The sequence below is a fragment of the Nomascus leucogenys genome, chromosome 22a, assembly GCF_006542625.1.
Source record: "Nomascus leucogenys isolate Asia chromosome 22a, Asia_NLE_v1, whole genome shotgun sequence".
Taxonomy (NCBI): Eukaryota; Metazoa; Chordata; class Mammalia; order Primates; family Hylobatidae; genus Nomascus; species Nomascus leucogenys.
Genome location: NC_044402.1, coordinates 79,661,351 through 79,687,839, shown reverse-complemented (window position 1 = coordinate 79,687,839; position 26,489 = coordinate 79,661,351). Strand labels below are relative to the sequence as shown.

General features: G+C 39.0%; 1 protein-coding gene across 1 annotated transcript in view; it reads left to right on the top strand.

Moving 5' to 3' along the window:
* The first annotated feature begins 217 nt into the window (after positions 1 to 217).
* The window catches only part of SESTD1 (SEC14 and spectrin domain containing 1), a 165,063-nt gene continuing 138,791 nt past the window's right edge, over positions 218 to 26,489 (top strand). The window contains exon 1 of the mRNA XM_030802447.1: positions 218 to 563. The gene's annotated coding sequence lies outside the window, so the exon portion shown is untranslated. The remainder of the gene's footprint in view (positions 564 to 26,489) is intronic.

Sequence of the window (26,489 nt, the reverse complement as noted above, 5' to 3'; positions counted from 1 at the left end):
GACCTGCCAAGGTGTCAAGTAACGGGCCCTCTCTTAAGCCCAGACTTCTGACTCCAGGTCTAGGTGCCCTTCCACTCCCCAAGACTGCCTCCCGCCTGGGGAGCCTGGGCCTCGGCTAGGGGTGGGGACGGCAGGGGTCCGTCCGGAGCGCCAGAGTCCCACTCGCGCCCAGCCCTTAGCCCCAGGCCCGGTTGGACGCTCCGCCCCGCCCCGCCTACTTCCCCCTTCCCGCGCCGGGCTGGGTCGCTGTACCGCCGTCACCCGGGCGCGCGCGGGGTCGCGCGGACGCGGCTCGGGCAGCGGGTGCCGAGAGGTCGCCGGGCCACCCCGCACCCCTGCTCCCCGCCTGACGCACGGAGGGGCTGGGACGCGATTTGCCGCGAGTGACTGGAGCCATCGCCGCTGCCGCTGCCGCTGCCGCCGCCGCCGCTGCCGCCCCGGCCCGCTCCGCCCCCAGCCCGCCTTCCTCCCGCCGCGCCCTCCGCCTCCGCCCGCACCTCGCTAGCGTTCCCGTCTTCCCCAACGCCCCGGAGCCGCCGGCCGTTAGCGTCAGCGCCAGCCAGGTGAGTGTGGCCGCCTCTCGGCCCGGGCGGGAGAAGCGCGCAGGCCCCGCGGCCGGGTGGCCGGCTTGGGCCGTTGCAGTCGGCGGCGGCGGCAGCGGGCCCGGCTTTCTTCCCCAGCGCGGGCCGCGGGGCGGAGGGGCTGCGCAGTGAAGGAGGGGCGCCCCCGCCCCGCCACCCCCTCCGCTCCCAGCGCCCCGGCCGCCCCCGCCGCCGCAGACAAAGCGCCCGAGGTGGGAGCCCCGTGGGCCGCCTCTGCCTCTGCGCCGTCTGCCGGGTGCGGCCGCGGGCCGCAGAGACCGGGCCGCGCGCTTTTCCGTTCCTGAGCGCCCTTGTTCATTTCTGGGTGAAAGGGACCCGAATTGTGCAACAGGTTTGGCCGTTAATCCTTATTTTCCAGCGGCTCTCTTTTGCCAGCGTGCAGGAACCAGATGTGGCTCCCGGCTCTCGGGCGAGTCCCGCGTCCAGCGCCCGCGGCTGGCTCCTTTGTGTGACCGGTGACCGGCCCTGTCGGGTGGGTGGAGGACACGGGCTCGAGGCCCCAGGGCTGTGCCGAGGCTCCTAGACGCCTCCTCAGGTCGCGGGGCTTGGCTTCCACGGGCCTGCCGGAGGTTAACATCTCTCCAGCGTTTGGGAGAGTCACAAAGGGGAGGAGAGAGAGGGTTGGCCAGGGACCGTGGTTGTGTGTTTATTTTTCTATTTTAGGTAGACTCATATTAGAAAAGAGCCGCAGTCTGACCAGCTCTTGAGGGTACGGGTGGGATTTCACCCTGGGATGCACGGTTTGGACTTGGCTGTTGCGCTTACAGCCCCCGTGGTTTTCTTGGTGCTTTGACATCTTTCTCTCATACACAGACATCGCGGGAGAAGTTGGGAGTGCTGCCGAGGGAGTAACTAGATAGCAGCTGTTTGACAGGTCGTCTCTTGCTTCACGTTTTGCCTGTGTCAAGCATGCCCGCTATGTATCCCAGCATAGCTTGGCAAACCATCAAATTTAAATTGCCACTCAAAATCCTAATCCTTATACAAACCTACATACACAGACACACATATATCTATGTATTTTTTCTGTTTTGGCTAGCTAAATCTTATTAATGTGAGAATTTTTCCCCTCAAGGAAGAATGCATAATAAGGTACAATTTATCTTTGTTTACATACCTTGGGTTATGCCAATACCTAGCTGGTTTCATTGGTATGCTATTTTAGTGTAACAATACTAATTCCTTTAGCTTTGAGCAGTAAAATACGTCTTTGTTCTAGGACCAGGAAGCTTTTATACGTAATACTTTGCCCCATGACTGAATACGTGAAAAAATTCCCGAAGGACCTAGAAAGCATTTCACAACTCTATAGGCTGTTTTTATGTTCCAAATTCCAGGAAATCGTTTTGTTGAATATTTATTCAAACATTCTGGACTAAATTTAACCTTAAAAATTGGGCCCACTCCAGTAAGTTCCCCAGCATTAGAAAAATGAATTGATTGCATTTACCAAACATTTTAGCCCCTGCGAGTAAGAATTGAATGGAATAATTGATGTAAGAGATTAGGAGCTAGTGATGGACTAGGAATCTGACAACAGAATGCAGAATGTAGAAAGTTGTAAGTAGAGGTCACGAAGTTGCATCTACTTGGGTTTTAATTCATTGCTAGGCATTTAATGACATTTTAAACAGGTAATCTACTAATGATGTATCTGAAAATGAAATGTCCACTAATTAAGAAAACAAAGTATTGCATTTTGACCTTTTTAAAAAATGTATTTTATAAGGACTTGTTGAAGCTTTTCCACTCTTTAAAAATGAACTTGGTATTAATGACATTTCTTTTGAAAAAATGAAATTGTACCAAACTAATCCAATTTTTAGAAAGTTTCTCTGTTATAGTAGTTTTACTTTACTAAAAATACCGTTCATCTCTATAGTAGCTAACTTCAAAGATCTTTTAAAGCTGTTGCAAGCAACATGAGCAACCTCTTGAGGAAAGTAGAATATTTACTAATAAAAAGTAGCAAGCAGAGAAGTGAGCCATGATTGGACCACTGCATTCCATCCTGGGTGACAGCTAGACCTTGTCTCAAAAGAAAAAAAAGACAGCAGAGACTTAAATTTTTATAATAGTTTTCTTTGAGATATAATTCATATGCCATAGAATTCACTTTTTTAAAGTATACAATTCTGTGGTTTTAATATATTCACAAAATTGTGCAAATGTCAACACTAATCCAAGAACGTTATTACCCTAAAAAGAACCTTGTACCTGGTAGCTTTTACTATTCCCCCTTCCCCATATTTGACAACCAGTAATTTACTTTGTGTCTCTATGGATTTGCCTATTTCGGACATTTCGTGTGAATAGAATCATAATATGTGGCCTTTAGTGTCTTTCACTTAGCATAATGCTTTCAGGGTTTATTCATATTATACCATATATCAATATTTCATTACTTTTATGGCAGAATATTATTTTGTTATATGGCTATGCCACATTTTGTTTATCCAGTCTTCAACTGATGGGCATTTGGGTTGTTTCTACTTTTTGGCCATAATAAATAATGTTGTGGATACTCATTTACAAGTTTTTGTATGGTATATATGCTTTCAATTTTCTTGGATGTATACCTAGATGTGTAATTGCTGGGTTATATGGTAATTCTGTTTAACTTTTTGAAGAACTGCTTGACTGTTTTCCATAGCTGCTGCACTGTTTTACATTCCTTCTAGGAATGTATGAGGGTTCCATTTTCTCCACATCCTTGCCAACACTTGTTAATGTTTGTCTTTTTGATGATAGCCATCCTAGTGGCTGTGAAGTGATATTGCATTGTGATTTTCATTTGTATTTCATCTTTTCATGTTTTTATTGGCCATTTGTATATCATTTTCTCATTTAATGTTTTAAACGATGCCGTGAGGTAGGTTTATTCCTATTTTACTGCCAGGAAACTGAAGTGCAAAGTTGTTTAATCATTTGCTTGTTTTTTTAACCTTACAGTTAATAAGAGGCAAGGTCTGAATGTAAACTCAGGTCTTCTGACTCTACTTCCTGCACTCAGTGAGGCATACAGAAATTAAATTGTGTTTGTGAATGTCTGGTTGATCAGTGACAAAGTGAGGGAAAAATAAAAAAATCAAACCAAACAATAACAAACAATAAGGTGTTGTGGCAACACTGCCACATATTCATCAGATTTTATTATGCATTTTCAAATAAATTCCTTTTCTTCTGTCATAATAAGGTAGGTCTGCTTTCCACATTTCCAATGGAGAAACAGAGTCAGAGTGATTCAACCTAGTAACAGCTTCTTAATGGCATAGCCGATCCTAGAACCCACTGTTTCAGAATTTGAATAGTATGTATGTATATATATATAGAGAGAGTAAAAGCTGAAAATCTCCCTTCACTTTTTGTCTTTTTCCCCTTCTTCACTCCTAAGACCCCTTCCATCTTAGAGAAACCGCTGTTAACAGTTTGAGGTTTATATTTCCAAACCTGTATCTTTGCATTTATGTGTGTATTTATCTATAAACACACATTTCCATATTCTGCCATATATACAGACATGTTTCTATTCACAATATTTTTTCTTTTACAAATGGGATTATACTACACATATTCCTTTGTTTTTCACTTAAATATGTTAAACTTTTCCATCTGTAATTACAAAGGATAAATCTAATATTATGTTTTCATTTAAGTTTACTATCCATGCCTCGCTTTGGTGTCAAGATGAAGCCAGGATTAAGAATGATGAGGAAAGTTTTCACTTTTTTCTGTGCTCTGGAACAGTTTAAAATATCTGCCCTTTGAAAGTTTACTAGAAATCATCTGAGAACTGTGGGGGCAGAGAGAGATCTGAGATGACCTTTCTAATTTTTTTTTCTTCTGAGACAGGGTCTCGCTCTGTCGCCCAGGCTGGAGTGCAGTGGCGTGATCACACCTCACTGCAACCTCAACTGCCTGGGCTCAAGTGATTTCGCCCACCACAACCTCCCAGGTGGCTGAGAGTACAGGCATGTGCCACCATGCCCAGCTAATTTTTGCATGTTTTGTAGAGATGAAGTTTCTTCGTGTTGCCAAGGCTGGTCTCAAACTCCTGAGCTCAAGCAATCTGCCCACCTTGGCCTTCTTAAATGCTGGGATTACAGACATGTAATCCCTCGCCCGTTTTCTTATTTGTCAAATGACAATAATTCCTACCTCATAAGAGTCTTGAAATATTAAATGATACATGAGCTAATATATGAAAAGGCTCAGTAGTTGCATCTAACAAAAATCAAAAAAAATGTAATAAACTGTAACATGCTATACAAATGTAAATTTGTTACTACAGTTACTATAATTATGTTTTAACCTAATAGGAACAAATTTAAGTAGATAGGATGGTGGAGCTAGGGACAGTTTCCACTAATAAATCACAAGGATCTATAAAAATTCACAGGCCATTTGGGATTTGATTCTGGTGGACAATGGTATCTAAATACACTCTTTAAGAAGGATGGTAGGTAAAATCGTTGACTAAACAGATCTGGATTAATCTTGTGTTGTCACTTGTTAGCCTTGTGACTTTGGACAAGTTAATTTCTCAGTAACATGAGATAACACTTACAGGGCAGTTATGAAGAAAGAGATTGGTTTCTAGCATGTAATAGATGTTCAAAATAGTCAATTTTCTTTTCTTTGCATGTAGTGAATACCCAACAGTGACAAACTTGAGATGTTGAGTTCTACTAATTTAAGGCTGCTTGGTGAGGTGGAAAGAACATTAAGCCCTAAGTCAGAAGTTTTGTTCTGTCCTATGTTTATTAGCCATTGGCTGTGGATGAGTCACCTAAGTGCTTAGATCCTTCTGTTTTCCTTACCTATAAAAAAGCTAGAGAACTAAGGCTGGGCGCGGTGACTCACACCTGTAATCCCAGCACTTTGAGAGGCTGAGGTGGGTGGATCACGAGGTCAGGAGTTCAGGATCAGCCTGGCCAAGATGGTGAAACCCCCTCTCTACTAAAAATACAAAAATTAGCCGGGTGTGGTGGCAGGCACCTGTAATCCCAGCTACTCAGGAGGCTGAGGCAGAGAATTGCTTGAACCCTGGAGGTGGAGGTTGCAGTGAGCCGAGATCGCACCACTGCACTCCAGCCTGGGCGACAGAGTAAGACTGTGTCTCAAAAAAAAAAAAAAAGCTAGAGAACTAACACTAGGCACTTTACAACCTTATCTCATTTAATCTTTCCAATAATCATATCAGATAGAGATGATTTCCATTTCCATTTCTAATAGATAAAGAAACAAAGGTGCAGGAATTGGATTTTCCAAGGTCTACTTGGTGGACTCCCCCAGTCCTGGGAATATTCTTTGGCTCATTACAACTATTCACTCCTAGGATGATAGGGCGTGCCCCTATATAGAGTGAATACCAAGGGGGGAGCCTACTATAAACTGAAATACTAAGTGTATGAATGAACTAAGCCAGTGTTGGATGAGACTACTTATTTATTAATGACTTCCATTAATAAAATACAAATAGAGGATTGTTAATGTGTCCCAATGCCAATGCTTAAGAGTAGTAATTTAAGATGATACTTCATTTTCTCATAATCACCTTATCTAAATAATTTATTACCTACTCCTAATTTCATTTTCAGTTTGACCAGGTGAAGCAGAGAAGTAAATTAGTAAGTTAGCGGTCAGAGCTGGTTTGATAGTGGTGTGTGTGTGTGTATGTGCACGCATGCATGTACATGTGCATGTGTGTGTGAGAGCTGAGAAGTACAGTTCTTCAGCAGCTTGGCATATGCAGAAACTGCACATTCTTGGAAAGAAGTAATCTGCGTTATAATTCATTGCCTTCTAGTAGATTTGCAGAATCATTTAGAAAATGAACCTGCCTTTGTCAATTGGTTTGTAAAGACCTATTGATTATATTCTTGAAAGATAGTAATATTGTCTTTCCTTTAGTAGGTATTGCCAGAGCTTTTGCTTATGAGTTTCATTTTATTTGATCAGGTTCAGTGATATTGATTTGGTATCCTTGCACACTTTGTGCTAGGCATATATGAAACAAAATGCTTTTGAGAGGTCATGAATTGTGATTCAGTAATAGTTTAGAAAGTTTAGGAATTCTATCTGTTGGGGCTTCAGTTAGCATGTTTTTGTAGTAGAAGTGGGAATTACTGAGTTTAGGTTAGATAATTTTTATCAGAAAAGGCTTGAATTGCATTGTGTAAATTCTCACTGACGTTGCGTCTTTTCTGCAGAGTACAAAATACTTTGGAGCTATATATAAGAATTAGAAAACATGGTTCTGTTTTCAAAGAGTTTATAATCTGATTAGGGAGGCAATGAAGGAAGAAACTGAGTAAAAGAATAAAGAGCTCTTAAAGCTTGTGTCTTGTCTTTGTAAAATCAATTTTGCCACATTGGGCTTTGGTAAGGTGTCATAGGTCTCTCCTGAAGGACAATATGAGAAACATGTAACTCTTTGAAGACTGGTGGTTATGTGTCTCCTATATTTTGATCATTCTGTGGGGTTCTTTTTGCTATATGAAATTACTGCTTGGTTTAACTACCAAGGTAGCTCCCCTTCTGAGTACTTCTCTGTGTATCTCTTCGATTGCCTGGGTTTTCCTTTTTGTTATGGCTACTAGAAAGCCAGAACTAGATTTGTGGCCCACTCCATACCATAAATAGGTTTTTATATTATACAGTTTTTAGCCTTTTTCTTGGCACCATTTTTGGTTCTTTATTCTTTGCCCTTATCTTTAATTTGTTAACTTGTTATAGTTCATTTATTGTGTCTTTAATCCTTTGCAGAACAAAATGGGGTATATACAAATATAGGCATACCTCTAAGATATTGCCAGTTCAGTTTCAGACCACCACAGTAAAGCAGATATCTCAATAAAGCAAGTCACACAATTTTTTGTTTCTCAGTGCATATAAAAGTTATGTTCACACTGTAGTTTACAAAATGTGTAATAGAATTATGTCTAAAAAATGATCTATGTATATCTTCATTTAAAAATACTTCATTGCTTAACAATGCTGCGGATCCTCTGAGTCTAAGTGAGTGGTAATCTTTTTGCTGGTGGAAGGTCTTACCTTAATGTTTATAGCTACTGATCAGGATGGTAGTTGCTTGAAGTTTGGGGTAGCTATGGTAATTACTTTCTTGCCTTTTTCTTTTTTTTTTCATAAGGGCAGCCCCCTGAATCAGAATAGGTTCAAGATAGATTCCCTCATTCTATGACATAGAATGAGATGTGTCCTGATTTTAAATAAAATTGAAAAAAAAAAAAAAACCAACAATGAAGTATGCCACATTGATGGACTCTTCTTCTCATGAAAGATTTCTCTGTGGCATGAGATGCTGGGTGGTAGCGTTTCAGCCATAGCAGAACTTTCACAATTTGAGTCAGTCCTCTCAAACCCTGCCACTGCTTTATCAACTAAGTTTATGTAACATTCTAAATCCTTTGTTGTCATTTGAACAATGTTTATGGCATGTTCACTAGGAGTAGATTCCATCTCAAGAAACTACTTTCTTTGCTCCTCTGTAAGAAGCGACTCCTCATCTGTTAGTTTTTTTTTTGTTTTTTTTTGTTTTTTTTTTGAGGTGGAGTCTCGCTCTGTCGCCTAGGCTGGAGTTCAGTGGCAGGATCTCAGCTCACTGCAACCTGTGCCTCCTGGGTTCAAGTGATTCTCCTGTCTCAGCTTCCCAAGTAGCTGGGACTACAGGCTCCTGCCACCATGCCTGGCTCATTTTTTGTATTTTGAGTAGAGACGGGGTTTCACCGTGTTAGCCAGGTTGGTCTCGATCTCCTGACCTCGTGATCTGCCTGCCTCGGCCTCCCAAAGTGCTGAGATTACAGGTGTAAGACACCACGCCCGGCCCCATCTGTTAAAGTTTTATCTTGAGATTGCAGCAATTCAGTCACATCTTCAGGCTCCACTTCTAATTCTAGTTCTCTTGTTATTTCTACCACATTTGCAGTTACTTCCTCCACTGAAATTTTGAACCCCTTAAAGTTATCTATGGAAGTTGGGATCACCTTCTTCCAAACTTCTATTCGTGTCAGTACATTTTGACCTCCTCCCATGAATCACAAATGTTCTTAATGGAGTCTAGATTGATGAATCTTTTCTAGAATGTTCTCAATTTGCTTTGCCCAACTCCATCAGAGAAATCACTATCTATGGCAGCTATAGCCTTTGAAATGTATTTCTAAAATAATAAGACTTGAAAGTCAAAATTACTCCTTGATCCGTGGGCTACAGAATGACTTTTGTGTCAGCAGGTATGGAAGCGTTAATCTCCTTGTACATCTCCATCAGAGTTCTTGGATGACCAGGTGCATTGCCAATGAGCAGCAATATTTTGAAAGGAATCTTTTTTATTTTTTTGTCTGAGCAGCAGGTCTTAATAGTAGGCTTAAAAGATTCAGTAAACCATGCTGTAAGCACATATGTCATTATCCAGGCTTTGTTATTCCATTTATGGAGAACAGACTGAGTAGATTTCAGTCTGTTCAGAATGGTAAATGAGCATTGGTTTTCACTCAGGGTCACCAGCTGCATTAGCCCTTAACAAGAGAGTTAGCCTGTCCATTGAAATTTTGAAGCCATTTACTTCTCTCTTGCTATGAAAGTCCTAGGTGACGTCTTTGTCTAATAGAAGGCTATTTCATCTACATTGAAAATCTGTTGTTTAGTGTAGCCACCTTCATCAGTTATCTTAGCTAGATTTTTTTGATAACATCCTGCAGCTTCTACATCAGCACTTGCTGCTTCATCTTGCACATTGATGTTATGGAGATGGCTTCTTTCGTTAAACCTCATGAACCAACTCCTACTAGCTTCAAACTTGCCTTCTGGAGCTTCCTCACCTCTCAGCCTTCATAGAATGGACTAGAACTAGTGTCTTGTTCTGAATTAGGCTTTGGCTTAAGGGAATGTTATGGCTGGTTTGGTCTTCTATCCAGACCACTGGACCTTTCTCCATATTAACAATGTGGCTGTTTCACTTTCTTATCATTCGTATGTTTTCTGGAGTGGCACTTTTACTTTCCTTCAATAACTCTTCCTTTGCATTTACAGCTTGACTAACTGTCACAGGAGACCTAGCTTTTGACCTCTCTTGTCTTTAGACATACCTTCCTCAGTAAGCTTAATCATTTCTAGCTTTTCATTTAAAGTGAGAAATGTGACTCCTTCTTTCACTTTAATATTTAGAGGCCAAGTAGGATTATTGATTGGCCTAATTTCAATATTATTGTGTCTCTTGGGATAGAGAGGCCTGAGGAGAAGGAGAGAGACAGGAGAAGCCCCAGTCAGCAGAGCAGTCAGAATACACACAATATGTATTGATTAAGTTCGCCATCTTATATGGGTGTGATTCGTGGTGCCCCCAAACAATTGTAGTAGTAACATCAAAGATCACTGATCACAGATCACCATAACAAATATAATAATAATGAAAAAGCTTGAAATATTGTGAGAATTACCAAAATATGACACAGAAACAAAATAAACACATGCTGTTGGAAAAATGGGCTGACAAACTTGCTCCACTTAGGATTATCACCAACCTTCAATCTATGAAAAATACAGTATCTGCAAAGCACAATAAAGCAAAGTGTATTAAAGTGAGATATGCATGTAAATAGACACAAAATCCATGGCAAACGTATCGAGGCAAACAGATTAATATAGTGGGGACTAGATATGGCAAGTAGGTTTTATTTCATGGGCTAGCTTTGATTGATAGTGAAGACTGCCTGGAAGACTGCATTGAGAAGTTAGTTGGACGCAGCTTCTGGATTAGTGGGAAAGGATACTGTGATCATTGAGCAGTGTTCATTGTTATGAGTAGGAGTAGTGGTGGCGTTAGTGCCTGTATTTGCTGTCCCTGGTGTAGATAGAATATTCAGAATGCTAAATAGCACATAGGTGGGTGGCTTTTAAGTTTAAAGTTAGGTTTTATAGGGAGAGATGTGGATTTGAGGAAAAATGGCTGGTGACTCTTTGGAATTAGCAGTCAGATTGGTTCAGCTAGAATAAAAAGTCTGTAGTGCGTTAAGGAGAAATGAGGTTGGTGGAAAAAGTGAGGAAGGGGATGCAGAAAGCCTTAATGGATAGATACAGTAGATTAGATTTTCTTTTTTAGCTCCTAAATTTTTTTTCTCATTAATCCTCTACATTATTTCCATAGTCTTTGTCTTAGTTCGGTTCCTGGTCATCCTTTTTATTTTAAAAGTTAATTATTTTTTGAATAGGTAATACATTAATATGTTTCAAATTTTATTTTTTATTATTTTATTATTTTTTTGAGGCAAGGTCTCACTCTGCCACCCAGGCTGAAATGCAGTGGTGCAGTCAGGGTTCTCTGCGGCCTCAACCTTCTGGGTTCAGGTGATCCTCTTGCCTCAGCCTCCTGAGTAGCTGGGACTATAGGTGCGTGCCACCACACCTGGCTAATTTTTGTATTTTTTATACAGTCAGGGTTTTGCCATGTTGCCCAGGCTGGTCTCAAACTCCTGAGCTCAAGCAGATCCACTTGCTTCAGGCTCCTAAAGTGCTGGGGTTACAGGTGTGAGCCACTGTGCCTGGCCTCAAAATTTAAGAGGTATAAGAGGACACATTAAAAATTCTTCCTTTCATTCCTACTCAACTGCTGAGTTCTCTCCTTCACAAAGTCAGTGTCATCAGATTCTTACGTATTCTTTCAGAAATATTTTATGTATACGCATATGATTTCCCATCCTTTTTATACAAACGATACTTCAGTACCTATTCCTATATTGCTTTTTCTGTATCACATAGTGTTCTGTCCCTTACTTTTTTTACTTCTTGGAAAGTTACATTAAAAGCTTTCATCTTTTATATTTTTAAATATACTTTTTGTTTTAGAATAATTTTGGATTTGCAGAACAGTTGCAAAATTGTACAATGTCCCCATATACACCTCACCCAGTTTCAGTTTCCACTGACAGTATCCTACTGTGGTTCATTTGTCAAAACTAAGAAACCAGCATCAGTATGTTACTGTTAACTGGAGACTTGCTTTGGATATCACCAGTTTTTCCATTAAAGTTCTTTTCTGTTTCAAGAACCATCTAGAAAACAAGATTGCATTTAGTTGTCATTTCTCCTTAGTCTCCTCTGACAGTTTCTCAGAGGTTTTTTTTTTTTTTTTTTTTTTTTTTTTTAATGATAGTGAGTTTTAAGAAGTACTGGTGATTTATTTTAAGACACACACTCTAAAAAACAAAAGTGTTGAATCTTACTTTTTGTCAGCTGGATGGGGGTAGTAGTGGTGATGGTCCCTTGCTCTTTTCCCATGTTTGAGTTTTATGTTTGGAAGTCTGTGAGGTCAACCTAGCCACCTATGTATTTTATGCCTTTCTTCTCCCCAGACTTTTATAGTTCATTTAATTCTCACAGGATGGAGGCTGTAAGAAGTTTGGGATGTGAGAACAGATTCCTGGGGGTTGGAAGGGAGGAAGATATACAAAAATGGTCACCACATTGAAAGAAGGAAAGGAGTATCAAACCAGGAGAGGGAAGTAGACACTATGAAAATAACATCTGGATCTTTGCAGCTTGAGTCTTGGGTTCTGAATAATTAAGTTTATTAAGAGTGGCAGGGACAAAAGAGATGTCAAGTCACCTATTAACTTTTTGGGCCAGATTCTCCCAGGTGTGGTATCTGTACTAAAACAATTTTTCTAGTGGACCCAGCAAAATAAAAAAGCCCCTACTTCCTCAGTTTAACCAAGTCAAACCAAAAGGTAAAAATACCTCTTAGCTGCCTTGAAGTGCAAGACAAGCGTTTAAAAAGACAGTTCAGTCCTTGTTTAAATCTTTTTCTGATTCGATAGAGGAAGGTGGAAGATAGTGGACTCCTGAGGCAGGAGATGGGAAGGATACTATAGAGAACTTAACAGACAAGAGAAAAGGGAGCTTACAGGCAGCTCAGAAGACAAACAGGGATTTTTACAGTTTTTACTAGATCTTGAATTACCTTTACTCACAGCCAGATGAAAGCTCTATACCAGATATTTCTCCTAGTAGGACAGGCAGCTAACCAGATAACGCATCTTGAGTTGTGGTGAGGCATAAGCCACTACTACTTTATAATTTAGGATTTATATCCCATTTACTTTCAAAATACCTAAGAACTCCAAGATTAGAAATAGAGCGAGTGGATGCATTAGGGCCTCTGAATGAAGCAGTTGATAGCGCTTGGACTACAATTTAATTCTGTTCTGACATACAGTTTCTGTTAAAATGTCATTTGAGCTAAACTGCTTTTGAACCTTGAGAGAATATTTAAGCCTATCACTTACTCATACCTTAGTGTGAATCATTTAAGCAAATTATTGCTATTCTCCGTAATACTTTGCTGACATCAGATACTGTGGAAGTAAGAATGTTGATAGGAGAGAGAATTTTATAATTTACATCTGGTCTTAGTCCATTCAGGGTGCTATAACAGAATACCATATTCTGGGTGGCTTATGAGCAACAAAAATTTATTTCTTACAGTTTTGGAGGCTGGGAAATCTAGGATCCAAGCACGGCAGATTTTGTATCTGGTGGGGGCCAGCTTCTTGGTTTGTAGTTGACCATCTTCTTGCTGTGTCTTCACATGGGAAAAAAGGGCAAGGGAACTCTCCAGATCTCTTTTGTAAGGATACTAATCTCATTGATTAGGTCTCTGCCCTCATGAACTAATCACCTACCAAAGGCTTCATCTCCTAATGCCCTCACATTAGGTGTTAGGATTTTAATGTATGATTTTGTGGGGGAGGACACATTCAGTCTACAGTACATCTCTTATGCAGGATCATGCTGGACACTGCAGTTGTTGCTTTGGGTGACATTTAAACATTCAGCATAGACTGGTGATTGGAAGCACTGGCGTTGGAGCAAGGACAGGTCTGGATTAGACAGAACCTGGCCCTCCTTAATCATTCCACATATGGTAACTAATATATCTTCATCCACCCCTATGTGACCATTGTTATTCTTGTACTTTATTTTAGAACACAGCATTCAAATATTAGAAAGTACAAAAAAGCTTTCGGGTAAGTTTCCCACCCATGTATAGCAAGATATAAAGAGTTTCTTTCTGTGGCCACACTCAGTTCCTTCTCACTCACTCCTTCCTCCTTAATACCTGGCAGCCATTATTCTCCAATTTCTATAGCTTTGTCATTTCAAGAGTGCTATATAAATGGGATCTTATTGTATATATATTTTTGGGATTGGTTTTTTTAATTCAACATAATTCGCTGTAGATTCATACACAGGTTACTCTGTTTCCATAGTTCCTTTTTTATTGCTGAGTAGTATTCTGTGGTATGGATGTACCACAGTTTTTTCACCCATTGAAGGATATCTAGGCTGTTTCTAGCTTTTGACTCTTACGAGTAAAGCTGCTGTAAATGTTCATGTATAGGTTTTTGTGTGAACATGAGTCTTCATTTCTCTGGAATGAATGCCTAAGTGTGCAGTTGCCAAGATGTATGGTAGTTGCATGTTTAGGTTTTTAAAGAGGTTACCAAACTGTCTTCCATAGTGTCTGTACTATTAATATTTTAAATTGCCACTAACAATATACGAATGTTAAAGAGGGAATTATATCCCCGCAAATTTCATAGGTTATGTGAAGCTCTAACTCTTGTACCTCAGAATGTGACTGTATTTGGAAACAGGTCTTTCCAAAAAGTGATTTTAGTTGAAATTGGGTCTTTAGAGTGGCCCCTAATCCATCTGACTGGTGTCCTTAAAAGAAGAAATTTGGACACACAGAGACACCAAGGATATGTGCACACAAAGGAAAGACCATGAAAGGGCACAGAGAAGAGGCAGTACCTGCAAGCCAAAGAAAGAGGCCTCAGAAGAAACCAAACCTGCTGACACCTTAATCGTGGACTTCTAACCTCCGGAACTGTAAGAAAAGACATTTTGCTGTTTAAGCTACCCAGTCTGTAGTATTTTGTTATGGTTGCTCTAGGAGAATAATGCAATGAGTGATCCAGTTTTTTTGCAATGTGGTTCTTCACTGTTTTTATTTTAGCCATTGTAATAGGTTTGTAGTGATGTCTCACCGTGGTTTTAATTTGCATTTTCCTGGTGGCTGATGATGTTGAACATCGTTTCATGTGCTTGTCATCTGTGTATCCTCTTTGATGAGTTGTCTGTTCGTGACTTCTGCCCTTCTGCCCATTTTCTATTTGTTTGTTTGTTTTTTTTAACTGTTGGGTTTCAAGCCTTCTCTATGTATTCTAGAAACTAATTCTTTATTGAATATGTGGTTTGTTAAGTAATTTATTCCACTCTGTAGCTTGTCTTTTCATTCTTTTAACATGGTTGTTCACAGAGCAAATATTTTTAATTTTGATGAAATTTCGGCTCTGGATCCTGAAAATTTTAGAAAACTTTTATTCTAAAAGTTTTACAGTTTTTCACTTTTCATTTAAGTCCATGATCGATTTTGTATAAGGTGTGAGACTTAGGTCAAGGTTCTTTTTTTTTGCCTGTGGATATTCAGTTGCTCTACCACCATTTGTAGGAAAGGCAATCTTTCTCCATCAAGTTGTTTTTGTACCTTTGTCAAAAAGCAATTGGGCATATTTGTGTGTTTCTATTTCTGAGTTCTCCTGTTTTATTCATTTATTGGGTTAACTGATTCCTTCTACTGCATTATTTTCCAAAATTGTTTTAGGTATTCTTTCTTTGCCTCTGTACGTAACTTTTAGGATAATTTTTTTCTATATTTACAAAGAATTTTGATAGAATTATGCTAGGAATTGCATTTAACTCATATAAATTCAGAGAGAATTGACACGTTTTTATAGTGAGTATGCAAACCCATGAACATGTTATGTCTCTCAATGTTTTATAGCTCTTTGATTTCTCTCATCAGTATTTTGTCGTTTCCAGCATACAAGTATTATACATATTTTGTTAGACTTATAACTAAGTATTTAATTTTTTGGAGTGATTATAAATGGTATTGTTTTTTAAATTTCATTGTTCATATGTTCATTGCTAGTATGTAGAAATACAATAGGGTTTTATACGTTTGTCTTATATCCTGCAGCCATACAGAACTCACTAGTTCTAGGAATTTTTGCTAGATTTCTTGGGATTTCCTACATAGGCAATTATTTGCAAATAGGGGTAGTCTTACTTCTTTTCTTTTATCTGTATGCCTTTTATTTCCTTTCCTTGTTATTGCACTGATTAGAACCTCCAAAACTGTATTGAAAAGATTGGTGAAAGTAGACATACTTGCCTTGCTCTTTTTTTTTTTTTTTTTTTTTAAGACGGGATCTCACTCTGTCACCCAGGCTGGAGTGCAGCGATGTGATCATGGCTCAGTGCGGCCTCAACCTCCTGGGCTCAAGTAATCCTTCCACCTCAGCCTCCTGAGTAGCTAGGACCACAGGTGGGCACCACCACACCCAGCTAAGTTTTTTGTTCTTTTTTTTTTTTGTACAGACAGGGTTTCCCTATGTTAACCAGGTTGGTCTTGAACTCCTGGGCTAAAGCAATTTTCCCACCTTGGCCTCCCACAGTGCTGAGATTATAAGTCTGAGCCACTGTGCCTGCCTGGCTGCCATATTCTTTATCTTAGGAAAAAGTGTTCAGTCTTTCACAATTGAGTATAATATTAGCTTTTAGTTTTTAATGCAAACTCTTCATCAAGTTGATGAAGTTCTCCTTTATTCATATTTTTCTAAGAGGTTTCTTAGGTACTGAATTTTGCCTATTGCTTTTTTTTGCAAGAGTTCATGGTTATGTGATTGTTACCTCCTTTAGCTTGTTAATATGATTTTCTAATATTCAATCAACTTGCCATCCCTGCAATAAACCCCACTTGATTACTTTGTATAATCTTGCTGTATATTGCTGAATACTATTTGGTAATATTTAGTTTGGGATTCTTAGGTTTATATTCATGTCTTTGCCTAGTTTGGGCATCAGGGTAATACTAACTTAATAAAATGAAATGGAAAGTGTTTCCTCCTCTTCTGTTTCTGGAAGAGATGGTGTAGAATTGGTGTTAATTCCTTTTAAAGTGTTTTGTTGACTTCTCCACCTGGGCTTGGAGATTTCTTTTTTTCTTTTTTCTTTTTGAGTTTTATAAACTATGAATTTATTTTACTTGATAACTAAAGAACTATTCAGTTATCTATTTTATATTAGATGGGTTGTGATAGTTTGAGGAAGTGGCCCATTTAGTCTAAAAGTGTGTAGAGGTGTTCATAGTACTCTATTTTGCTGTCTGCAGAGTCTGCCATGGTATCTCTGTTGCATTCCAGATACTGGTAATCTGTGTCGTCTCTTTTTTTCTTTGTTTTTTTCCCCCCTTCTGCTTGCTTTGGGTTTATTTTGCTCTTGAGATGGGAGCTTAAATTATTGGTTTGAGATTTTTTCCTCTTTTCTAATGTATACATTTAGTGCTATAAATTTCCCTTCAGCATTGCCTTAGCTATGTTCCATATATTTGGATATATTGTAGTTTCATTTTTCATTCAGTTCAATGTATTTTTTTATTTCCCTTGAGACTTCCTATTTGGCTCTTAGGTAGTGTAAATTTCTGTTTATTCCTGTATCTGCTGTACATTTAAGTCATTGCTAATTATTTACCATCCTAAATAATACTGTCAGAAATAACATCCTTTAATCAGGCATGGTGGTTCATGCCTATAACCCTAGCCCTTTGGGAGACCAAGGCAGGAGGATCCCTTGAGCCTAGGACTTCAAGACCTGCCTAGGCAACGTAACGAGATCTTGTCTTTACAAAAAAAAGAAAATAAAAATTTTAACAAACTAGCCAGGTGTGGTGGTACATGCCTGTAGTCCTAGCTACTTAGGAGCTGTTGTGGGAGGGATTGTGTGAGACAAAGAGTTCTAGGCTGCAGTGAGCTAAGAAGGTGCCACTACACTCCTGCCTGGGTGATAGAGCAAGAAAGACCCTGTCTCTTAAAACAAAAACAAAAACAAACAAAATATTTGGGCAGCTTCCATTTTCTAAAGCTGAGTTTTCTAGATTTTTGTAAATGTTATGAGAACTTATGCTTCATTTATTTATTTATTTTTTAATATGCTTACCCCTCATGCAGCATCTAGACTTAGGCTTTTATTAAATAAAATGGTCTTATATAATGTAAACAAAGTTGGAATTAAATTTAAAAAAAAACTACCCCGATCTGATCAGCATGTATTATATATCAAAGCATTACTATGTACTACATGAATATGTACAATTATTTGTCAATTAGAAAAATAAGTAAAATAAATACTTTAAAAATATGTGCCCAGCCTTGACCACTATTGTAGTCATAAATATTACCTAGGTAGGTAATAAAAGAATATATGCCCAAGTGGAATCTGAAAGTGGGAGATCATCCTCAACATGGACAAAGCAGAGAAAAAAATAATATATATAATGGGAGACTAATTCCTATTTCATAAACTCCTCAAAGTTGGATTTGGGCAGACTGCTGAGTAGGTCTTTCCAATGAGTTTTACCATTAACCTACTTTCACTCTGCCACCTTCTCATGAGATTTTTTAGAAATGTTACTTGGTTACTAAGTGGTTGAAGATTGTTCTTTTATCTTTCTGTTATTGATTTCTAGTTTGAGTCCATTTTGGTCAGAGAAGAGATTCTGTATGATTTTGTTATTTTAAATTTGTTGAGGTTTGCTTTATTGCTCAGGTCTATCTTGGTATGATCTATCTTAGTCTGTGATCCGTGTGCATTTGGGAAGAAATTTATATTCTGCTGTTTTGTGGTAGACTGTTTTATAAATGTTGATTAGATCTGGTTGGTAGATATAGTGTTGAGTTCTTCTGTATCCTTGTTGATTTTCTGTGTAGTTGTTCGATAGACACTTGTGTGATAAACACTTGTTGAGAGAGAGAAAGAGAGTGAGAGATACTGAAGAGATATCTGCAATTATAACTATGCATTCGTCTTTTCAGTTCTTTAGTTTTTGCTTCACATATTTTTCAACTTTGTTATTTGGTGCATACACATTTAAGATTGCCATGTCTTCTTGATGAATAGGCCCTTTTATCATTATAAAATGTACATCTCTGTCTCTGATATAGCCATTCTCACTTTTCTTTGGTTAATTTTTTTTTTTTTTTTTGAGATGGACTCTCACTCTATCACCCAGGCCACAGTGCAGTGTCATGATCTCAGCTCACTGCAACCTCTGCCTCCTGTGTTCAAGCAATTATCCTGCCTCAGCCTCCCGAGGATCTGGGATTACAGGCGCATGCCACCACACCCAGCTAATTTTTGTATTTTTAGTAGAGACGAGGTTTCGCCACATTGACCAGGCTGGTCTCGAACTCCTGACCTCGTGGTCCGCCCGCCTCGGCCTCCCAAAGTGTTGGGATTATAGGCGTGAGCCACTGTGCCTGGCCTGGTTAATGTTTACATGATTTATTTTTTCCATCCTTTTACTTTCAGGTTGCCTTTTTAGTATAGTTGAAGTGAGTTTCTTGTAGGGAGCAATTAGTTGGGTCATGTTTTTTAATCTAAGCTCTATTAACATGTTTTTTAATGAATATATTTAGACTAATATATTTACTGTAGTTGTTGCTATGTTAGGGCTTACGTCTGCCATTTTATTTTCTGTTCATCTCTGTTTCTCTTTTGTCTGTTTTCTTTTTCCTCCCTTTTTATGGGTTATTTGAGCATATTTTATTTTTTTGGGACAGGGTCTCACTCTGTTGCCCAGGCTGGAGTGCACTGGTGCCATCACAGCTTACTGCAGCTGCTGGGCTTGAGTGATCCTCCCATCTCAGCCCCCTAAGTAGCTAGGACCATAGGTGTGTGCCACCATATCTGGCTAATTTTTTTTTTTTTTTTTTTTTTTTTTTGAGACAGAGTCTCACTCTGTCGCCCAGGCTAAAGTGCTGTGGCGCTGTCTCGGCTCACTGCAACCTCCATCTCCCGGGTTCAAGTGATTCTTCTGCCTTAGCCTCCTGAGTAGCTGGGACTACAGGCATGTGCCACCACATCTGGCTAATTTTTGTATTTTCAGTAGAGACAGGGTTTCACCATATTGGCCAGGCTGGTCTCGAACTCCTAACCTTGTGATCTGTCTGCCTCAGCCTCCCAAAGTGCTGGGATTACAGGTGTAAGCCAACGTGCCCAGCACATCTGGCTAATTTTTAGAAATATTTTGTAGAGACAGCGTCTTGCTATGTTGCCAACATGCTGTGTTGCCCAGGCTGCTCTCAAACTCCTGGACTGAAGCAGTCCTCCTGCCTAACCTCCCAAAATGCTGGATTACAGGCATGAGCCACCATACCCAGCAAGCGTATTTTCGAATTCTGTTTTGATTCATGTGTTTTGTTTTTGAGTGTATCTCTTTGTGTATCTTTTTTGGTGGTTGCTCTAGCTATTAATTGTATATACATAATTTATTACAGTCTACTGTTGTCATCATTTAACCAGTTTGAGTGAAGTGTAGAAGCCTTACCTCCTTTATGGCTCTTTACCTCATTTGTAATTTAATCATCTTACAGTGTTTCCTGTATACACATTTAAAATCATGTCAGACAGCTATATCCTTGCTTCAGGTGTCAAACATAATTTAGACAACGGAAGCCTATTGTATTTTCCCATATTTTTGCTTACCACCTTTTTTTTGTTTGTTCCCACTCTTCTGTGGTTTCCTCTTTTACCATTATCTTTCTATTTAGAAAATTTCTTTTAGCCATTCTTTTGAGGTATATATGTTGGAAAAAGTTTTGCTTAGTTTTTCTTCATTTGAGAATGTTTTGATTTCTCCCTCTAGCCTATAATATATTTTTACTGAGTATAGGATTCTGGGTTGATAGTCTTGGTTCATCACTTGAAAAATATTGTACCACTCCCTTCTGGCCTCCATGTTTTTTTTTGTTTGTTTTGTTTCTTTTTGAGAGAGAGTCTCACTGTATCTCTCAGGCTGTAGTGCAGTGGTATGATCTCGGTTCACTACAGCCTGCACCTCTTGGGTTCAAGTGATTCTTCTATCTCAGCCTCCCGAGTAGCTAGGACTATAGGTGTGCGCCATCATGCCCGGCTAATTTTTTGTATTTTTAGTAAGAGACAGGGTTTCACTATGTTGGCCAGGCTGGTTTTGAACTCCTGATCTCAAGCAATTCACCTGCCTTGGCCTCACAAAGTGCTGGGATTACAGGTGTGAGCCAACACATCCAGCTGGTTTTGTTTTCTTTAAAAATTAATTAATTAATTCACTTTTTTAGAGATTTAGAGACAGAGTCTTGCACTGTCACCCAGGCTGTAGTGTAGTGGCAAGATCATAGCTCACTGCAGCCCGAAGGTCCTGGGCTTAGTGAGGCTCCTGCTGGAGCCTCCCAAGTAGCTAGGATAAAAGTGTACACCACCTCATGTGTGTGTGTGTGTGTGTGTGTGTGTATATATATATATTTTTTTTTTAAATAATTTCCACTTTTAGATTCATGGGGTACATATGTAGTTTGTTACATGGGTGTAGTGCGTGATGCTGAAGTTTGGGGTATGAATGGACCTGTCACCCAGGTAGTGAGTAAAGTACCCAATAGGTAGTTTTTCAGCCTTTAGCCCCCATGCACCCTCTCCCCTCTAGTAGCCACAGTGTCTCTTGTTATCTTTATGTCCATGTGTACTTGTAGTTTAGCTCCCACTTACAAGTGAGAACGTGTGGTATTTGGTTTTCTGTTTCTTTGTTAATTCACTTAGGATGATGTCCTCTAGCTGCATCCATATTGCTGCGAAGGACTTGATTTCCTTCTTTTTTATGGCTACATAGTATTCCATGGTATATTTGTACCACATTTTCTTTATCCAGTCCACCGTTGATGGGTGCCTAGATTAATTCCATGTCTTTGCTATTGTGAATAGTGTTGCAGTGAACATAAAAGTGCATGTATCTTTTTGGTAGAACAATTTATTTTCTTTTGGATATATACCCAGTAATGGGATTGCTACGTTGAATGGTAGTCCTGTTTTAAGTTATTTGAGCAATCTCCAAACTGCTTTCCCCACTGGCTGAACCAGTTTACATTCCCACTAACAGTATATAAACGTTTCCCTTTCTCTGCAGCCTTGCCAGCATCTGTCATTTTTTTTTGACTTTTTAATAATAGCCATTCTGACAGGTATGTTTGCATTTCTCTGATGACTAGTGATATTGAGCATTTCTTCAGGTTCGTTGGCTGCTTGTATGTCTTCTTTCGAGAAATGTGTGTTCATGTCTATTGCCCACTTTTTAATAGGGTTATTTGTTTTTTGCTTGTTGAATTGATTAAGTTCCTTACAGATTCTGGATATTAGACCTTTGTCAGATACATAATTTGTGAATGTTTTCTTCTATTTTGTAGGTTGTTTACTATGTTGATAGTTTCTTTTGCTGTACAAAAGCTCTTTAGTTTAATTAGGTCCCACTTGTCAATTTTTGTTTTTGTTGCAATTGCTTTTGAGGACTTAGTCATGAATTATTTGCCAAGGCTGATGTCTAGAATGGTATTTCCTAGGTTTTCTTGTAGGATTTCTATGCTTTTAGGTCTTATATTTAAGTCTTTAATCCATCTTGAGTTAATTTTTGTATGTAGTATGTAGGTACTGTCCGGTTTCATTCTTCTGCACATGGCTAGCCAATTATCCCAGCACCATTTATTTGAATAGGGAGTCCTTTCCCATTGCCTGTATTGTCGAAGAGCAGATGGCTGAGGTTTGTCTTTATTTTGGGGTTCACTTTTCTGTTCCATTTGTCCATGTGTCTGTTTTTGTTCCAGTACCATGCTGTGTTGGTTACTGTAGCCTTATAGTATTGTTTTTAGTTGGGTAATGTAATATCTCTGGCTTTGTTCTTTTTGCTTAGAATTGCTTTGGGTACTTGAGTCCTTTTTTGGTTCCAGATGAATTTTAGAATAGTTTTTTCTAATTTTGTGAAAAATGACATTGGTTGTTTGATAGGAATTGCATTAAATCTGTAGATTGCTTTGGGCAGTATGGCCGTTTTAATGATGTTGATTCTTCCAATTCATGAACATGTAATATTTTTCCATTAGTTCTCTATAACTTGTTTAAGTAGTGTTTTGTAGTTCTTTTTGTAGGGATCTTTTACCTCCAGGGTTAGATGTATTCCTAGGTATTTTATTTTTGTGTGTGTGGCTATTGTAAATGGGATAGTATTTTTGATTTGGCTCTCACCTGGAATGTTATTGTGTATAGAAGTGCTACTGATTTTTGTACATTGATTTTGTATCCTGAAACTCTACTGAGCCCATTTATCAGTTCTAGGAGCCTTTTGATGGAGGCTTTAGTGTTTTCTAGGTATACAATCATATTATAATGAAAAGAGATAATTTGACTTCTTTTCTTATATATATGCCTCTTATTTCTTTCTCTTGCTCAATTGCTCTCTCTAGGCCTTCCTGCCTGTTCTTAATATATATATATATATTTTTTTTTTATGAGACAGAGTCTTGCTCTTTCACCCAGGCTGGAGTGCAATGGCATGATCTCAGCTCACTGCAAGCTCCGCCTCCTGGGTTCATGCCATTCTCCTGCCTCAGCCTCTCCAGTAGCTGGGACTACAGGTGCCCACCACCATGCCTGACTAATTTTTTGTATTTTTAGTAGAGACAGGGTTTCACCGTGTTAGCCAGGATGGTCTCGATCTCCTGACCTCGTGATCCACCTGCCTCGGCCTTCCAAAGTGCTGGGATTACATGTGTGAGCCACCGCTCCTGGCCCCACATTTTTTTTTTTTTTTTTTAAAGATGAGAGTCTTGCTGTATTGCCAAGACTGGTGTTGAACTGGCCCAAGCAATCTTCCTGCTTGAGCCCCCATCATGAGCCACTTCATTTGGTGGCTTTTGATGAGCAATCTGCTTTCATTTTAATTGTTTTTCTTTTCTCTTGTAGATAAGATTTCATTTATTTTCTGAATGCTTTCTTTGTCCTTAGTTTTCGAAAGTTTAATTAGGGTGTAACTTGGCACATATTTTTGTGTGTGTGTCCCTCCTCTTTCCGCTTCATTCACCTTGTGTGTGTTTGGGTTCTTTGCCAGATTGGAGAAGTTTTTAGCCTTTAATTTCTTCAAGTAGTTTTTCAGTCCTCCCCTCCCTTTCTCCTCTGCTTCTGGGACTCCAGTGAAACAAATGATCTTTTCATATAGTCTCACTGGTCCTTGAGGATCTGTTCATTTGTTCTTCCGTCTGTGTTCTTGTTATTATTGTGCAACTTCTACTATATTCTATTTTATTGATTCCTTCATTTGTGCCCTCATTCTGCTTTTGATCCCATTTACTGCACTTTTATATTTGATTATTGTATTTTTTGGTTCTAAAATTTCCATTTGGTTCTCTTATATTTTCTGTTTGTTTGCCAAGGTTGTCTGTTTTCTTAGTGAGGGTTTCTGTTGTTTTATTTGTTTTAAACATGTTCATAATTCCTTGTGGAAGCATTTTCATCATAGCTGCTTTAAAATCATTGTCAGATCATTCCAACAGCGCCCCGTGTGGGCTCCACTGGGCTCCACTCACACAACAGGGATGGGGGATGTTGGAGGTGGGAGATCGTTACTAGATGAATGTGTTGGATCCCTACTTGGCTTTCTCTCACTTCACACTCCTGAGGGGTGTTATATGCCGCCTTAGAGACTTTGGAGAATGGAAATCTAGGCCCTCCATTTGACCTTCTGGCATGGGTGAGGGTGAGGCCAGTGTTTTGTGTACTTTGGGCTAGAGTAGCACTATTTTTGTCTAAAGTTTTCTTTCTTGCTGGACTGCTCCTTCCTGGTCTTTTGACTGGAGGCTTTTGTTAGGGCTTTATTTTTGTCTTCTCCTATTGTTATTTCCAGGTTGCCAGTTTTACAGCTGCAAGTCTGAGATGTAATTAGGCAAAAAGAAAACTCAAGGGAAACTTAATCTTTGGTCCTGAGGCCCCTAGTCAGTCTGCGTTCCTTTCTCTACCGTTCACAGACTTCTTATGCTTGTTTTATATGTAATGTGTAGTACTTTTATTTGTACTTAGTGAGAGGAATAGAAAAATTGTATCTACTCCATCTTCCAGGAAGTAGAACACCAAGTCACTCCTTTTAGAAAACCTTCAGTGACTCTCTGTTGCCTGTTGATCATCATCTAAGTTTCTTAGTATGTTATTCAGAGAGCTTCTTAGTCTGTGAAGAATCTTAGCTTTTCTCTCCTCTTCCAGCTACTCCTGTGTGTCTCTGTCACACCATTTGATGTTCTATAGAATTCTATTCTATAGGATTCTGTGTTTCTACTGTCTGTATACCATGACCTTGATCAATTTGTTCTTTGATCTGAAATGCCCCAATCCTTCATCTCAAGGCCATGTATCCCATCACCTTGTAATCTGCAAGCTGTTAGGTATTTGACTGGATCATCAGTTGTTTCAGAAGAGGTGCAGCTGGAACTATTGAAAAATGTCAAAATAATATGTTCTGCACCAGAATAGTTTGATTGTCCTTCCAAAGTAAGGTAATGATTGTAAATTTGGTTGTTAATATATCAGTATCACCAGTCACTGATTGTGGAGCATCTACTCTTTGTTGAGTATTGGACTTAAACATTGGAATAGTAGATAATTTAACGTTTACATGTAGTTAAATGGCATTTCTTTAAGAATAAAGCGTTAGTAGTGCTCAATGATGCCTTATTGTTTTAATCTCCCTTAATAATGATAAAGACCTGGCCAGTGGTTTTGAATCCTAGCTGCATATGTTGTTTACCTGGGGAGCTCCGAAATAATTCCTGTGCCTAGGTCTAAACCCAGAGATTGTCATTCAGTTGATTTGAACTGGGGCTCTTGCATTGATATTTTTAAAAGCTCCCCAAATGATTCTAATATGTAGCTGGGATAAAATATAAGTGAATACCAGTGGTTTCAGTCACTTTTAAAGTTCTTTCCCAGAATGCTTCCAGCTGTGCAGCTTTTAACTTTATACTTCAAAGTTTTTACCTTAGCAGATTAAAAAAAAAAACCCTTGTACTTCCTGCAGATGACTCATCCAGGAGAGTCATTATATGAACTATGAGCTGGTTTGCAAAAGGAAGAAAACATTTTGTGACAATAATTAAATTTCTGTAGACAATACGAAATAACAAAATTCAGGATTATTCTCTCAAAGATTTAAAAAAATTCTCTATTGAGTTTTTTAAAAGGTGGTTGCAGAAACAGTACAGAGCAGCATATAGCATCCTATATAATCCATTGATACTGTAGAATTTTTTGTTGAATTAATAGTCTTAATCTCACTTCGAGTGTTTACTTTTTGTCAGATACTAAGATACATAGTTGGCACGAATATAGATAATAAAGAAATTACTGCTACAGCAGAGAAATCAAACATTAGTCGTGATTAGTAAATGAGACACTCCTGAATTTCTTATAAAACTGGTGTAAACATTTGGCATGTAAGTAGTTAATATATTTAATTTAAGAGACTGACAGACTTTTAGTTTCTAATAATAAAAGCAGTTAGGGATAAGGAAACAAGGGCAAGGCAGAGGAAGAAAAGAAGGAGAAAAGAGGTCAGTTAATAAAGAACATAGAGAAAAAATAGACTCAAAGGTAAGAATTCAATTAACTTTGTGACAACAAAGGCTTTCCTCTGAGGAAGAAGAAATTAGGTGCTCTAGTTCATTATTTATTTTAGGGCCGTATACTCAATTTGGTTCATTATATTATGACTCCAAAGCACAGAAAGAATTATAAAATGACACTGACCTTTTTCCCTACACAGAGTAATTTATTGAGCAATAAGTTTCTAGTTTCTTACAGAAACTGGCATGACTGAGGGGACTACTTTAAAGGGGCTGATGCTTCATATTAGGTTAATCTCCAGGAATGGTAGAAAGAACGTTATTAGATAATTGTCAA